At 39.9% G+C, this 15,290-nt stretch overlaps 1 protein-coding gene across 1 annotated transcript in view; it reads right to left on the bottom strand.

Annotated features, from left to right (window-relative positions):
- Positions 1–14,684, bottom strand: part of LOC124151817 (thyrotropin-releasing hormone receptor-like) — a 44,507-nt gene extending 29,823 nt beyond the window's left edge. Inside the window, exon 1 of the mRNA XM_046524457.2 lies at positions 14,332–14,684. The gene's annotated coding sequence lies outside the window, so the exon portion shown is untranslated. The remainder of the gene's footprint in view (positions 1–14,331) is intronic.
- Between the last annotated feature and the right edge of the window lie 606 nt (positions 14,685–15,290).

Consider the following 15,290-nt stretch of genomic DNA (forward strand, 5'->3'; position numbering starts at 1 on the left):
GTGATTGCATGTTTTTTGTGACGGGTGCCATCAATGGGCAGCAGGATGCGCTCTTCTTTTCGCGAACACCTGGTATCATCACTATTTGATAGTGATTCATAGACACATGCTTATGATATAGTTTGAATCGTACAAAGAACTCTTTTTAGTAGAGATTTCTTATGATTTTGGAACTGGTAATGTCGCTTTTTATTTTATCTCAGGATGTTTGTATATTTGTATGAAATATTATTCTTACACTAATGTTTGAAAAGCCAGTTATTTTAATTTCTTTGTAATTGTTGGAATGCAAACAGATTTCGGTTGTTGAGCTTTCAATAGAGCTAGTTCCCGAACGAGCCAAACGCACACGTCACTACAAGATGTGTATATGTGGTCTTTCGGTCATAGTGTCAACAGCATGTGCATAAAAGTATCAATTCTAGTTTAGTATATTTACTTGTTATTGCAGGTATACAAGACGTTTCCTGATGTTACAATTAGGCGGCAAACAAAGTCACACGGCATTCTTAAATTTCGTTTTACAGTAGAATGTGTATTGAGGCGACAATGAAATGTAGCTAACTGATGGCAAGTGGTGAATACTGTTTTATGCCGGCAGTAGTCCTGCTACTTCACGACGGTCTGTAATTCATCGAGTCTCAGTAGGAGAATCAATTGACTGGAAACTTGAGAAGCGATCTACACTGTGGAGGCACGATGACATGCCATCAGCCAAGTCTGACCACGCGCACCTGCTTCAAATTTACAATTATAACTTAATCTTTAATTTTAATTTTAATCTTAACGCCGGCAATGATCCCGTGGGGATTCGGTTCTTAATGATGCTACTAAATGGATCGGATGGTCAGGCGTGCGTGTCTGATACCACGACGGCCGGAATCGTTTCTTCTCACACCAATCACTGGTTTGTCTGATCCAGGTCGATTATGTACAGGCAAGCGTCAAATACTCATAGGTGAGTGAGTGAGTGAGTTGGGTTTAACGCCGCTTTTAACATTATTACAGTTAAATCGCGGCGGGTCAGCTTAATGTGGGAGGAAAGCCCGAAGTCATGTAGGTCTCAGACGTTTACCGCTTCGGTGAAACCCAAGAGTACGGGTATGGTGCTGACAAACCTAGAAACATAATCGGGGTGAACCGGGATTCGAACCCACAATTATAAGTTTTTGGCGTGGCCAAGTGACGCAATTCTGCACAGCGAATCGCGGCGACTTAGACGTCTGGGCCACCCGTGCCCCCTACTCATATGTGAGTATAAATGATGCATTTAATATATCATTTGTGTAATGTTGCAGGTTTTGAGGAGAACTAGGACGCATTTTTAATTCTGTATGGATGAATGAAGTATGTTTATGTTGTTCTACATATATCCTTGGGAAGCTCACCCATGAAAATTCGGGGTAGAATAGGTCTTCAGCAACCCATGCTTGCCGTAAGCGGCGACTATGCTTGTTGTAAGAGGCGACAAACAGATTGGGTGGTCAGGCACGCTGACTTGGTTGATGCATGTGATCTTATCCTAAATTGCGTCGATCGATGCGCATGATATCAATCACTGCATTGTCTGGTCCAGACTTGATTATTTACGGACCGCCGTCATATAACTAGAATATTGCTGAGTGCGGCGTTAAACAACAAACAAACAAAAACAAAACAACACACTGCATTGTCTGGTCTAGTCTCGATTGTTTTTTAGGCCGCCATTACAGAGCGGAAGCTGTTCCGAAACACCCGGATGCGGCAAAACAAAAGTACGACGTTCATCATTTCAAACTGTAAGCCACGGAACTCATACACCGTATTGATTAACCTTACGCTTATGAAGAAACAAAACTATTTTTGAATGACTTTTATTAAATTTGCTCTCCTTGACATTTCAAGACTTCTAATTTAAGGAGGCTATGGTCTTGTATAACAGGTCAAATCAGATTACTCTAAACTGCCAGCAAACCTAATCTGGTTTCAAAACTATCAAATAGCCAATTATCTTGTACTGAAAGGTAACCAGCGAGATCACCTCATCTGCTTCACATCTTCATTGTAGATCTGTGTATAAAGATTGAAATTATAGCGACAAAAAAACCTCCACAATACTGTATAACAAGTGGGATGACTTCAACTTTCCAACAATCATCTTTCCCTTTACGTCAAGCAATATTCCTGCATCTTTTAATTGTATCTCCAGAGCTCTCATTTCGGGGAAAAAAAGCGATAAAACCCTTGCCATAGCCATATGAAATCTCTGCTAAAAGCGGAGGCGATTGTACGTGTTTATGAATTACGATCAAATAGTGATAACGCCCGGTGTTCGCGAAAAGGTAAGCGTATCCTGCCAAACCGGTGGCACCGTCACAAAACATGCAATCCACATAAATCTCGAGATCACGAAAAACACGGGAATGGATCCAGGAGAAAGTGTAGGTTTACCGAAATGAGAGCCCTGGCGACATAGAGGACATATCCCAGCAGCTCCAGCCTTTGGTGTCTACATTTCACAACTTTTGAGTTACAGTCAAGCATGCTCGATGAGCGCCATAGGACTCTTGATCAAAGGTTCCTTGATCAAGGTTACAACATTCCAAGCCTCAGTTAACGGTGGAAGCCATTTCCAAATCTGACGCATCAGTGACCAAAATGATGTTATTATGTTCCCTATTATGATTTGTATCAAATGTTCCTGTTTCTTCCTGGGAACAATTGACTTGCCTTTGCATGTGTTTGTGACGGGTGCCACCGGTCGAACAGTATACGCTCACCCTTTGCGGAGACCTGGTGTCGTCACTGTTTGATGGCAATTCATAGCTAGCGCCATCGGAATTTTAGTCAAACTCTGCTTTAAACAGAGATTTCTTGTGGCTATGGAAAGCGTCTCAATCTCCAAGATTCGCCCTGATGTTTCCTGGTTTCGTGGGTGAACCCAAGTGGTTACCATCTACGACCAGCACCACTTCGTGCTTTCTCCCACATGAAGCTGACTCGCTGTGATATAACTGATACTGTTCAAAACTGCTTTAAAGCGAACTCACTCACCATCTACAGTGGCAAAATCAATTCCACTTGTGTGTAAAGGTTGCATGATGAACTAACATCGAAATCTTCAGTGTGATGCTGGTAAACACCTACTTCTGACTGAATTCTTGACAAGTTACAAAAGTTCTGATGATGTCAAATTACATTGGCACTGCCTAATATTTCATCCGACATGAAAATATCTGTCAGCAAATGATGCAAGGGGAAGCCTAATGTGACTTTTGTATCCTGCCATGCATGTAAATCAGAGAAAACATGTCTTTATGTAGACATGCATCGACGTTAATTTAGACTTTCTGAAGCAATAGAAGTTCACTTCACAGTGACGAGATGAGTTAAGTCGGAGTTGAGCGTTCAGGGCTTCAGATTTGCTGGTAACATTAGCTATTCAAAAAACGATTACTGACAAACATGGAATATTTAACTGAAAATATAGGGAAATAACTTTTTTAACGTGACAAGAAGACTCTAAATAAGAAAACTGAAGGTAAAGTACTGATATTCCCAGATATTCATGTACTAACAAGTGAATAATTGTTTAGAGTTTGTTTTTCAACAAAAAAGGGCAACGCGAATGGAATATCTCTCATGGGGTGTTCTTGTAACAAATGACTGCTGTGCAGTAACTGTTAAAAAGCGTTACTTCTTTCAGATTTGTCTGTAAATATATAGGTCTCGACCAGACAATCCAGTGATCCATATTGTGAGCATCGATTCACGCCGTTCGGGTACGATGACATGAACTGAGCCTGATCTATTTGGTCGCCTTCTACAACGAGCAAAGGTAGCTTGGTTGTAATTCTAGCCCGAATCCCCACGTGGTGAAGTCTTACGACCAGCATATGTTGCTGGGGACCCATTCCAATCCGGAATCTTCACGTGGTGGACTCTTACGACCAGCATATGTTGCTGGGGACCCATTCCAACCCGGAATCTTCACGTGGTGGAGTCTTACGACCAGCATATGTTGCTGGGGACCCATTCCAACCCGGAATCTTCACGTGGTGGAGTCTTACGACAGGCATATGTTGCTGGGGACCCATTCCAACCCGGAATCTTCACGTGGTGGAGTCTTACGACCAGCATATGTTGCTGGGGACCCATTCCAACCCGGAATCTTCACGTGGTGGAGTCTTACGACAGGCATATGTTGCTGGGGACCCATTCCAACCCGGAATCTTCACGTGGTGGAGTCTTACGACCAGCATATGTTGCTGGGGACCCATTCCAACCCGGAATCTTCACGTGGTGGAGTCTTACGACCAGCATATGTTGCTGGGGACCCATTCCAACCCGGAATCTTCAGGTGGTGGAGTCTTACGACCAGCATATGTTGCTGGGGACCCATTCCAACCCGGAATCTTCACGTGGTGGAGTCTTACGACAGGCATATGTTGCTGGGGACCCATTCCAACCCGGAATCTTTAGGTGGTAGAGTCTTACGACCAGCATATGTTGCTGGGGACCCATTCCATCCCGGAATCTTCACGTGGTGGAGTCTTACGACCAGCATAGGTGCTGGGGACCCATTCCAACCAGGAATCTTCATGTGGTTGAGATTCTAACTCGGAACAACCAAGGGATCGAGTCTTGCGACCAGCACAGGTTGCTTTTTTCGAACCCTTTTTCTAACCGGAATAGGCGACTATGCCTGTCGTACGAGGCAACTAACGGAATCGCGTGGTCAGGCTCGCTGACTTAGTTGTTGTATGTCATCGATCCCAATTGCGTGGATCCATACTCATGATATCAATCACTGGATTGTCTGGTCCAGACTCGATTATTTACAGACCGCCGCATATAGCTGGAATATTGCTGAGTGCGGCGTTAAACAACAAACAAACCAAACCAAATCTAACCCAGAACAGCCGAACTCCTGCTATCCGGACAGACACTCTATACACCAAGAGGCGGGTTTTAGAGGAAGCGATAGGAGTTAGTTTAACACCTCTGTAAAACATCGAGTCTGACAGTGCGTGATATTGCAAATCTCAATGGTTTCCAAAAGCTACTTCGTTTTTATTTTCTAGCTGGACAGTTGAAGCATTTAAGTCGTAAACGTGTTCGATTATATGACGTACGAAATGTTATTTGAAACCTTCTTAAACTGTTCGTTTAGAATCAGCAGAAATATAAACAGCTGTAATATAATCTTTTAACGTCAGTAGGTATGACACAGCCAGGTGATCGAACCACCGACCTTCTGCTCTCCGGTCAGAACCTCTATCCACTTGCCCAAGGACGTGGTTAGGAAATAGTTAAACCTGAGATATTATTTCAGCATTCAAGGTACATAATTAAATTTGTCTTGTAGTCAATGTTAATTCTACCCAAGTTTCCGGCTTGACGACTCAGCGTTAAAATCTGTAGGTTAAACTACTTGACTAGACAGCGCTTCAACCACTGGGCTACCTTAGTAGAGGATTTAAACCACAAGGCTAGCCCACTAGATAGAGGAGCTTACGCGTAAACCTCAAGGATAGCGCAGTATAGCCAGCGCTTAAACTACAAGGTTAGCCTTCAAAAGGAGCCAACACTTAAACCAATAGGATTGTTGCAATATAGGAGTCAAAGCTTAAAACACCAGAATACCGCACAAAATAAGCCAAAACTTAAACCACTAGGACACCCCACTAGAGGAGCCAACACTTAAACCACTAGGATACCCAACTAAAGGAGCCAACACTTAAACTACAAGACCAGCCCACTAGAGGAGGCAACACTTAAACCAATAGGATTCCCGGACTATTGAAGCCAAAGCTTAAATCACCAGACTACCGCACAAAAGGAACCAACACTTAAACCACTAGGATACTCATTAAAGGAGCCAACGCTCAAACTACAAGGCTAGCCCACAAGAGGAGGCATCACTTAAACCAATAGGATTGCCGGACTATTGAAGCCAAAGCTTAAATCACCAGACTACCGCACAAAAGGAACCAACACTTAAACCACTAGGATACTCATTAAAGGAGCCAACGCTCAAACTACAAGGCTAGCCCACAAGAGGAGGCATCACTTAAACCAATAGGATTGCCGGACTATTGAAGCCAAAGCTTAAATCACCAGACTACCGCACAAAAGGAACCAACACTTAAACCACTAGGATACTCATTAAAGGAGCCAACGCTCAAACTACAAGGCTAGCCCACAAGAGGAGGCATCACTTAAACCAATAGGATTGCCGGACTATAGAAGCCAAAGCTTAAATCACCAGAATACCGCACAAAAGGAGCCAACACTGAAACCACTAGGATACTCATTAAAGGAGCCAACACTTAAACTACAAGGCTAGCCCACAAGAGGAGGCATCACTTAAACCAATAGGATTGCCGGACTATAGAAGCCAAAGCTTTAACCACTAGGATACTCATTAAAGGAGCCAACACTTAAACTACAAGGCTAGCCCACACGAGGAGGCAACATTTAAACCACTAGGATACCCCATTAAAGAAGCCAACACTTAAACCAATAGGATACCCAATTAAAGGAGCCAACGCTTTAACCACCAGGATACCCAATTAAAGAAGCCAACATTTAAACCACTAGGATACCCCCTTAAAGGAGCCAACGCTTTAACCACTAGGATACCCCATTAAAGGAGCCAACACTTAAACCACTAGGATACCCCATTAAAGGAGCCAACGCTTTAACCACTAGGATACTCATTAAAGGAGCCAACACTTAAATTACAAGGCTAGCCCACAAGAGGAGGCAACATTTAAACCACTAGGATACCCCATTAAAGAAGCCAACACTCAAACCACTAGGATACCCCATTAAAGGAGCCAACGCTTTAACCACTAGGATACCCCATTAAAGAAGCCAACATTTAAACCACTAGGATACCCCATTAAAGGAGCCAACGCTTAAACCACCAGTTGCAGGGTACCCCACGGAAGGTGACAACGCTCAAACCACTAAACTACCCGACCCGAGGATGAAATAAAAACGTATTTCGAGAAAAATACAATTGTACACTTGATGTTTGATAGGCCAAACTATCTGGACGTTCATTAACCATGTTAAGTGTGTCTGGCATCTCGTGAACAGATAATATTGGCAATAGACCTTATTTAGTATGAAGACCGCAACTACCAACAAGACATAACAACTCAGAAGGATATTTATTTGAGAGAGTAAAATGTAAAAAAAGACAATTCCATTAGATCGTCTGAACAACGATTAAACAAATTAGTTTTAGTCCATATGTTGCTCTCGAACCATGAATCTTGACCCTTTAAAGTGACGTAACAACCATTAAAAAGTAAAGCAGAACTCTTATTTGTTCTAATAAATGGTTGAACACTAAATTTCGTCAGTATGAAACAGAACATTCATCAACGATGTCTTTTTCAAAATTTATGTGATTTCATTATTTTCCATTGAATATAATAAGCGGTGAACGTCATTGACACAACATTTGAAAATACATTAAATAGCAAAGCTTTTTCCCATTGTTCTCAAAGCTATTCGAGCAGCAGCAGCTGCGTTTGAAGCGAGTGCCACATTTGATTGATTGGTTTCACAGGGTCGGCAGGAATAAAACAACCTCCTCTTTTTATCATGAAACTCTTTTCTTTCTTTTTTAAAACTGTTCCGTCTGTGACTCGATTGATGGCCGTAAGAAGATTGGACATGGTTTCATCAAATGATAGATTAGGAATTGTAATTCCAGAATTCTAATTATCTGTTAAGGGTCAATAGTAAATCCAAAAGATTTACAATACGTCTTGGCTTCGTGAGTAATACTGGAGCATGCCACACAAAAATTACAAAATACGACTGTCTCCACCTGTAATTGGAAGATGTACTACTGTTGTAATCTCATTAAACATTTAGGGGGTAGGGATGGTGGAGGGTGGGGGGTGGGGATAGGGGCAGGGATGATAATATAGGGAGCTTTTTAGAATAAAACCGAGATTGCATAACTTTTGTTTTTTTATCAAATCTCATCCATTCAATCAGCAGGTTAAAAATATTAAACATTTAATTTTATACATTATTTTCAGTAGATGTGTGACGGAATGTGACTATTTTATAGTGACCCATTGGCACATGTTCATGGTATAGCCAAAATCAATGGAAGCTGCTTCTAGCAGAGATTTCGTTTAATTATTGAAAATGTTTCGTCGCTATTCTACATGTATTATAACCTCACGCGAACAGCAGATGAAAAACATTAATAAAAACAAATATTATCTGCTTTTCAACTAATGGCATTTCGATCTTTAAATGTATATTCCCTTCAAGTACAAACATTTGGGAATATATAAATTGCCGAAGGAAAGTGTTAAGAGTAAGTTAGTATGGTTTTACGCAATATTCCAGCAATATCACGGCGGGGGACACCAGAAATGGGCTTCACATATTGTACCCATGTGGGGTGTCGAACAGGGGTCTTCGGCGTGACGAGCGAACGCTTTAACCACATAGAACCCTTAAATAGCTCAAACCTACTTGGCTTGTAGAATGTTCAGTCTTCTTTTCTTTTCTTTCGCCGTTAACGACTCAAAGGTCGAGATTACCCCTAAACGTAATAATTACAAAATGAGTTCGCAAATATTTTTTTCTTTAAAATTGAATAACATGGGGAGCACTTTTTCCTTTCTTTAATTTCAGGTAGTATATGATAATTTCACAGTTGTAGAATTAACACCAATGAAATTTCTTCACTAGTCTGTGATTGCACCCCTTCAGAAATATGTGTATTACAATGTACTATTGTTCTTACTTGCTTTCTCTCTACTTTACTTGCTTTCTCTCTACTTCATGTGCCATTAACATGTGAGTTTTGAGATATTAACATATATGTTTAACAGTTCCTATGTTGACAACACACTCGTAAAAACGACGTTCATAAAGATATTGACGTTACGTGTTGTATGACTGGCGTGTTTACTTTCACTAATTGTGTTTTCAAACCAAACACTGCAGTCTCTCCTTTCTCCTTGTCGCATATATTGCGCTCATTAAACCCACGGGAGATCGAGTCGTTGATATCTTACCATCCTCCTCATAAGAACTCCCGCTAGTGTCCACAGAGTATGCCCATAGCACCGCTCGATACGGTCTGATTTTATATGACGCGGAGGTTAGAATTTCAATATCAGCTGCTGTGTGGTCATTGACGAATGACGAAAACCATGTGTAATATGCTTCCTTAACTCATGAAACAGCAAAAATAGTTTTGCAGTTTGAGAGGGTCTGAAAATTAATAAGCAAGTGCTGACAGAAGAATTTTAAGTTAATGCATATCAGTAGGAATGAAAATTATGTCACTTCTTCTTTGCCCAGTGTATTTGGTTTAAACATATTTTAATCACCAAAAGTGAATGATATTGGGTAAAAGTTCTTCAACTTTGGACACCTTCTCCTAGATATTTACACCATTGATTTACAGCGTGTACTAAACATGAACAAAGCAGAAGGAAAGAAAAGAATAGGACAGTTCTGTGAACAGTGAGAAAAGTTTAGTTTATATAAACCTCTTTGTATTACGTATATAACTCTTTAGTCGATTTCTTTAGTCTATTTTGTTCTGGTAAATCCCCTTTTCCATTGAATATCAAAATAGGATCAGGTGGTGTATTTTCGGCTATACTGCTTATATTTCTGAGTAAACCGTCTCTTTCCTCATTTCACAAATCACATTCAAAGAAAAAATGATATGCATTTTCACATTTACTACCACATAAACATTCTGCTGTGTCTTTAAATTCTATTCTTCGTAAATCATAGTTTAAGTTATTAACCTTTAGTAGTTATTTCTTAGCTTAGTGTGTATAATAATATGTTTTCTATGCCCAAAGGAGAAGAACGATGGGCCTGTTTGTCATGAAGAGTCGATTCCACAACCATCAGTGCACGGCGTTGAGGACAAACCAGCTTCAAATCACTTATGGGTAATGTGACGTGGTATTGACGTTGTTCCAAACGATACACAGCCCACTGTTTAAGAACGACTTCTCTTCAAGCTATAAATGATGCTGGATTAGCGGCGAGGTAGATACTGTTTATGTTAGAGCACGGAAACGAAGCTTCTCTTAGTAGTTACAAGATTGTTCCACTTACCAACGAAATGCCCCTGAAAATCCCTCGATGTTGCCACTAGCGTTAATCCCGGAAGGCTCATCTGGAGTTAGCAGGACTCAAACTTACCCCCAAAGTTCACAGAATGTTCGTTTGCATCCATTTTTAGCACCAAGGACATCTGGATTTCTGTCTAACTCTGACTTCACAGGATGGATAGATTTTGCCGTAAATAGAGCTGCCATTTTTTTATTTGCGATGAAATGCTAGCCTAAGGGAAGTATAGCGTGATAATCAAATAAACGTCCGCGTTATAAAGAGTTCCTTCCATTAATTTAACAAATATGATTTAACATTTCATTAACAAGTCATGCTTGTATTGTTCAGTAGCTGTTAATTTAGACATAGTTGTGCATCCGTAGCTTCATCAGCTCTAATGCTTAAATGAACTTGTCACTACACGTTTACCAGGGCCCACTTCCACAAAGCGATCGTAGCGCTAAGATGATCGTACCTCTCATTCTTAAAACAATAGGCATACGACAGTCGTAGCGCTACGATTGCTTTGTGGAACGGGCCCTGCTCTGGAGTTGTGACCGACAACAAAGCAAAACGTAAAGATGCAACTAAAATTGTCAAAATGCTGATTTTAGAGTGTGTTTTTCCTCAGAAACTTGAAACTGTTTAACCCGAGTTGATTTTCATAAGAGATATTTGTAAAAAAAACAGTATGAACATGAGGGTGAAAATACTTCTGCTGTTGACTTTTTTTGTAATTGTACAGACATAAACATTAACTTTCACTAGAATACTTCACCCGAAAAATGTGACACTTCATGTGGAACAAAAGGTGTTCATATTCTACGTCGCATTTTTCAAGAATATTGAACAAACTATCAGTCATTTATTTGTCGAAGTTTGTGTACATGTGTATTTTGTCTGTATGTTTATGCATTTGTATAGCATTATGCTGTATGTTATGTTCTTAATGAGTATACAATTATTAATGTCTGAATCTGTGTCTAAGGGATATGGCTGATATATTGCCAATGTGACTATAAATCTTAACTCACTTACTCACTGTGTCTATGGGAGAATTACAGTGTTACTTTAACACAACAAACCCCATGTTACCTGCTAGGCCATTCGTTTTCTTCAAATAGTCTCAATCGTCTCAACGCCCCGTCATTAATTAAACGATCGGCGTTGTTTATGGACTAAAGAGAGAACAGATACCGTCTGTTCATCCCTGCCTTATCTCTCTTAAACAGAATAAGAAGGAAATGTCTCTTTATAAAATAGCCTCAAGAATTCGAACAAACTGTGTTCAACAAAAATGTTAAATAATTGCCAGTTAGAATCACGTCATTACGAGAGACACAGACAAGTTTGAGAAGAATCCAACGGGTATGCAAGGGGCCACATTGTTAGACGTCACGAACAATGGCACGAGCACAGGTAAAACCACAGATGTATGCACCAGATCATCCGGGCCACCAGTTTCTTTCCCGTTTAAAAATACCATTCTTTGGACATAAGGAAGAGAATATATGGATGTCAACTTCTTTATTATGAGGAACACAACGTTTCGGAGTATATGCTTACTCCTTCATCAGGTGGTGACATCCATATCGTCTCTTCCTTATATGTATCACTTCTAAATGCCTTTCAAAGACCTCATCCTTTGGACATTCCATCGTTCAGCAAATGAAACATTTCAGAACCAACAATTGCCAAACGTCATCAGGTCACTGAAATGCTGCATGTTAGAATGTAACAACGCGAGGTGGCCAACTGTTTCCATTACCACAGGAACACCATTTCATGACTGATGTTACATATACAAAAAGACAATTACTTCGAGGCATTCACTTGTAACGATGCCATCACAGGACTGGAAAACAGTTCAAGGTATGACTTGTATAGAACGTCTAAGAGGCTTAGTTAGCCAGAAAAATACTTATCTATATTAACATCAAGAACGTCCAGTTATTCAGTTTAGTCTGGATAATATCCACTGAAACATCGAAGAGAAAATGAGAAGATAATATTTTCAAAATGAAATTCATTTACTTTTGTATGTCCTTACTATTGTGATCTAAGTTTATACCAGAACGTTATTATCCTGTACCTGCTTTTATTTCTCTTCTCTCTTCAAAGAGATGATGCTGTCAAATTAAAACTGGCTATATATGTTAAAAACGCAATTTCTCTCAGAAAAGAATTGTTAAACATTAGTATAAATAAATATGTAGAACTACTTAAAAATAACTCCTTTGTATATGGGCCGGAGGCTTAACATGCAATAAATATCTTTGACTTTGACTTTGACTCGTGTCACCCATCTCCGCAACAGGCATCGTACCGCCGTGACCACTGGTAAGCTCTGAACCGCCTACAGCAGCATGACATTCGACCACAATGCCCCACAATGTCTGAGCTGAAGCCACGTCCGACAGCCCTTAGTTCGGTAGAGGAATGTTGTGTTTTCACTGATGAATGTCGTTTCAGCATTTCTCACAGTGACGTCCGTCCCCGCGTTTTTAGACGTTGCGCCTATGCAACTTTCCTTTTTTTAGTTAGTATAGTTGCATTTGTACATGAAGCCAGAATACACTGCAGACACCTGAGACACACTACTCTGTTTCTATCATAATCGATATATCACAAACCAAGAAAAATGAGATCATTTGAAACAGATTCACCCACGAGGAATCAGCAACCATTAAGCCTCGGGATATAATGTTTGACAGAAATTGCCAATGAGACGCCGACACTGATCTTTAACGTGGAACTCTATGTCCAAGTGTCCGTCAAATCTATGATTACCTTAGAAGCATGTATGTTGAGGTGACCCAGGTCTCTGTTCCTGAAGGGCAAAGGTCCCGAATAACGCGAATACTTATAGGTTCTCTTAAATACTACCGGCAAACGGATCGTACACAATCATTATGTCATGACTGTTTACCTGTTTGGGGAAATAATGCATCTCACTGAATATTTTAGAATGTTTGAATGCAATTTTCATTCCATTTCTTTTTCTCTGTTTTACCATAAAGTTCATCAGTAAATGTTACAAAATGTGTTAAAAGGTTTAAACTAATTTTGCCACACATTATGCTTGTTTAAGTAAAAAATAATAATTTGATGATGACCTTTATTCTTACCATGCTCATGATGTCAATCACTGAAATGTTTGGACCAGACTCGATTATTAACTGACTCGACTTATATTTAATGGTGATATTTAATAGTGAGTAATAAACACTACTTATGATTATTTTATAGTCGGATTCGTACAAGGGACGCTCATTTCCGTGGAGATTTCTTAGGATTTTGGAAATGGTTTTATCGCATGTATTTCATGACACACACACACACACACACACACACACACACACACACACACACACACACACACACACACACACACACACAAAATGATTGTTCCGTGTGAAATAGCATTGTTCGGCATCACCTTTCACAAGGACCAGAAAAAAATATTGTCACTGAAACAAAACTCCAAGAACAACTTGGAATATTAATTTATCAGTTCCTTGTTGAAACCTCATATACAGGTCCCGAATGAATTAATTAAAATTTATGTTATACAATATTCAATATCATAGCTCACGGCGGTCCGTGTTTAATAATGTTCATTGCGGACTAGCTCGATGCCACACAATTCGCCATTTCACAAAATTTAACCACCCGACCCCCCCGTAATAAGGCTTCTTGTATTCTTGTATATATATAGAGAGAGAGAGATATAGATATAGATATATATATAGTTATATATATAACAAAGATAGGAGCAGCAGCAATAATAATAATAATAATATTAAAAAATCATAATGATCATAATAATAATAATTATAAGGTTTCTAATATCACGCTAAATTCCATACGTGTATAATAAAAACAATTATAACCTAGCCAGGGCAACATCTTGTAATTCATGATTTTCATTCTCAGCTCTCTGGGGAGTATACAGTATGTATACTACCGATGAATATTACGGATTTATTTATGCATCTATCTTTCCATATATAGATCCACCAATATCTATTTTCTTTTTATCACTATAACGACTATTGATAGATTGTGTTTACTTCACATCAAACTTATATTGCCCCTAAAAGGAAACATAAAACAATTACCGATTCATTGAACGACATTGGAAACAAATGGTTGTGACGAAGGAAGAAAGTAATTCATTCAATCTCAATAATAACAATAAACAACAAATGCCATGACGGTACCTACCTATCCTTTTCCAAAAGTCTTTGACAATACAGTCACAAACATCCAAGCATTGCACATCTCATCGGAACAGTGAGTCGTGTCTCTCGCCTCTAGCGTCCTTAAAGCTTCCGTCTCTCGGCAACCGAACAACTAGTTCCCAAGCGTGACGTCCATATACTTACGATGTCTCTGCCTTCTTCAACAGTATATGCGCGTTTCATTAACATTTACTGTGGCAACAAGTACGACTATCCATCAATACACGATCCGTGTAGGCGTGGGGAATAACGTCCAAGACAGACCCTCCGTGAAATAGTCTTGAGTACGTTGAGCTTAGTCGTTGAAATGAACTAATCGTCTCCGACCAGAGTATATGTCCCTCGTTATTCTCCCCATGCAAACATCCAGCTGTTAATACTGATGGAGACACAGTACCTGGCACTGGTGTCCGATATCAGTGTGATCCCAAGGATGTTATTATCACGTTGTCATGCTCTGTTCGTCATTTACCTGATGATTAATATGGCGTGTACTTGATGTTTAACGTGGCTTAAAGTCAGGTGAAGAATACTTAGTCTAGAATCAAGCAATATTTCAGACAAATCATCCCCTCTTCCAATATGACTGGAAACCCGACCTCCTCATTTGCCCTTTGTCAAATTGCCGTTGAGCCTGGTTACCGTTCCCCTCGTGGGCGTCTGTCGTTACGGAGACGCGTACGGCAAATGACGTGCACGTGTGTGGACGCGTGTGAATCTTGTGCCACGGTTTCAGTCGCCTACTCTGGTTGATACGTTTATATCTTTAATTGATGCTATCACATTACAGAGGAAAAACATTACTTGAAAGGTCAATAAACGGGAAAAAAACAAAAGTAATATTCATGTGTAAATTGATGTAATAACTCAGAGAAAAGGGCGTCGCCGTCGTGTGATGTGTACAACAACAAAATGAAAATGGCTTAACGCCGCGTTTAGCAA

Source organism: Haliotis rufescens, unplaced genomic scaffold (assembly GCF_023055435.1).
Source record: "Haliotis rufescens isolate VD_foot unplaced genomic scaffold, xgHalRufe1.0.p SCAF_23, whole genome shotgun sequence".
Classification (NCBI taxonomy): Eukaryota; Metazoa; Mollusca; class Gastropoda; order Lepetellida; family Haliotidae; genus Haliotis; species Haliotis rufescens.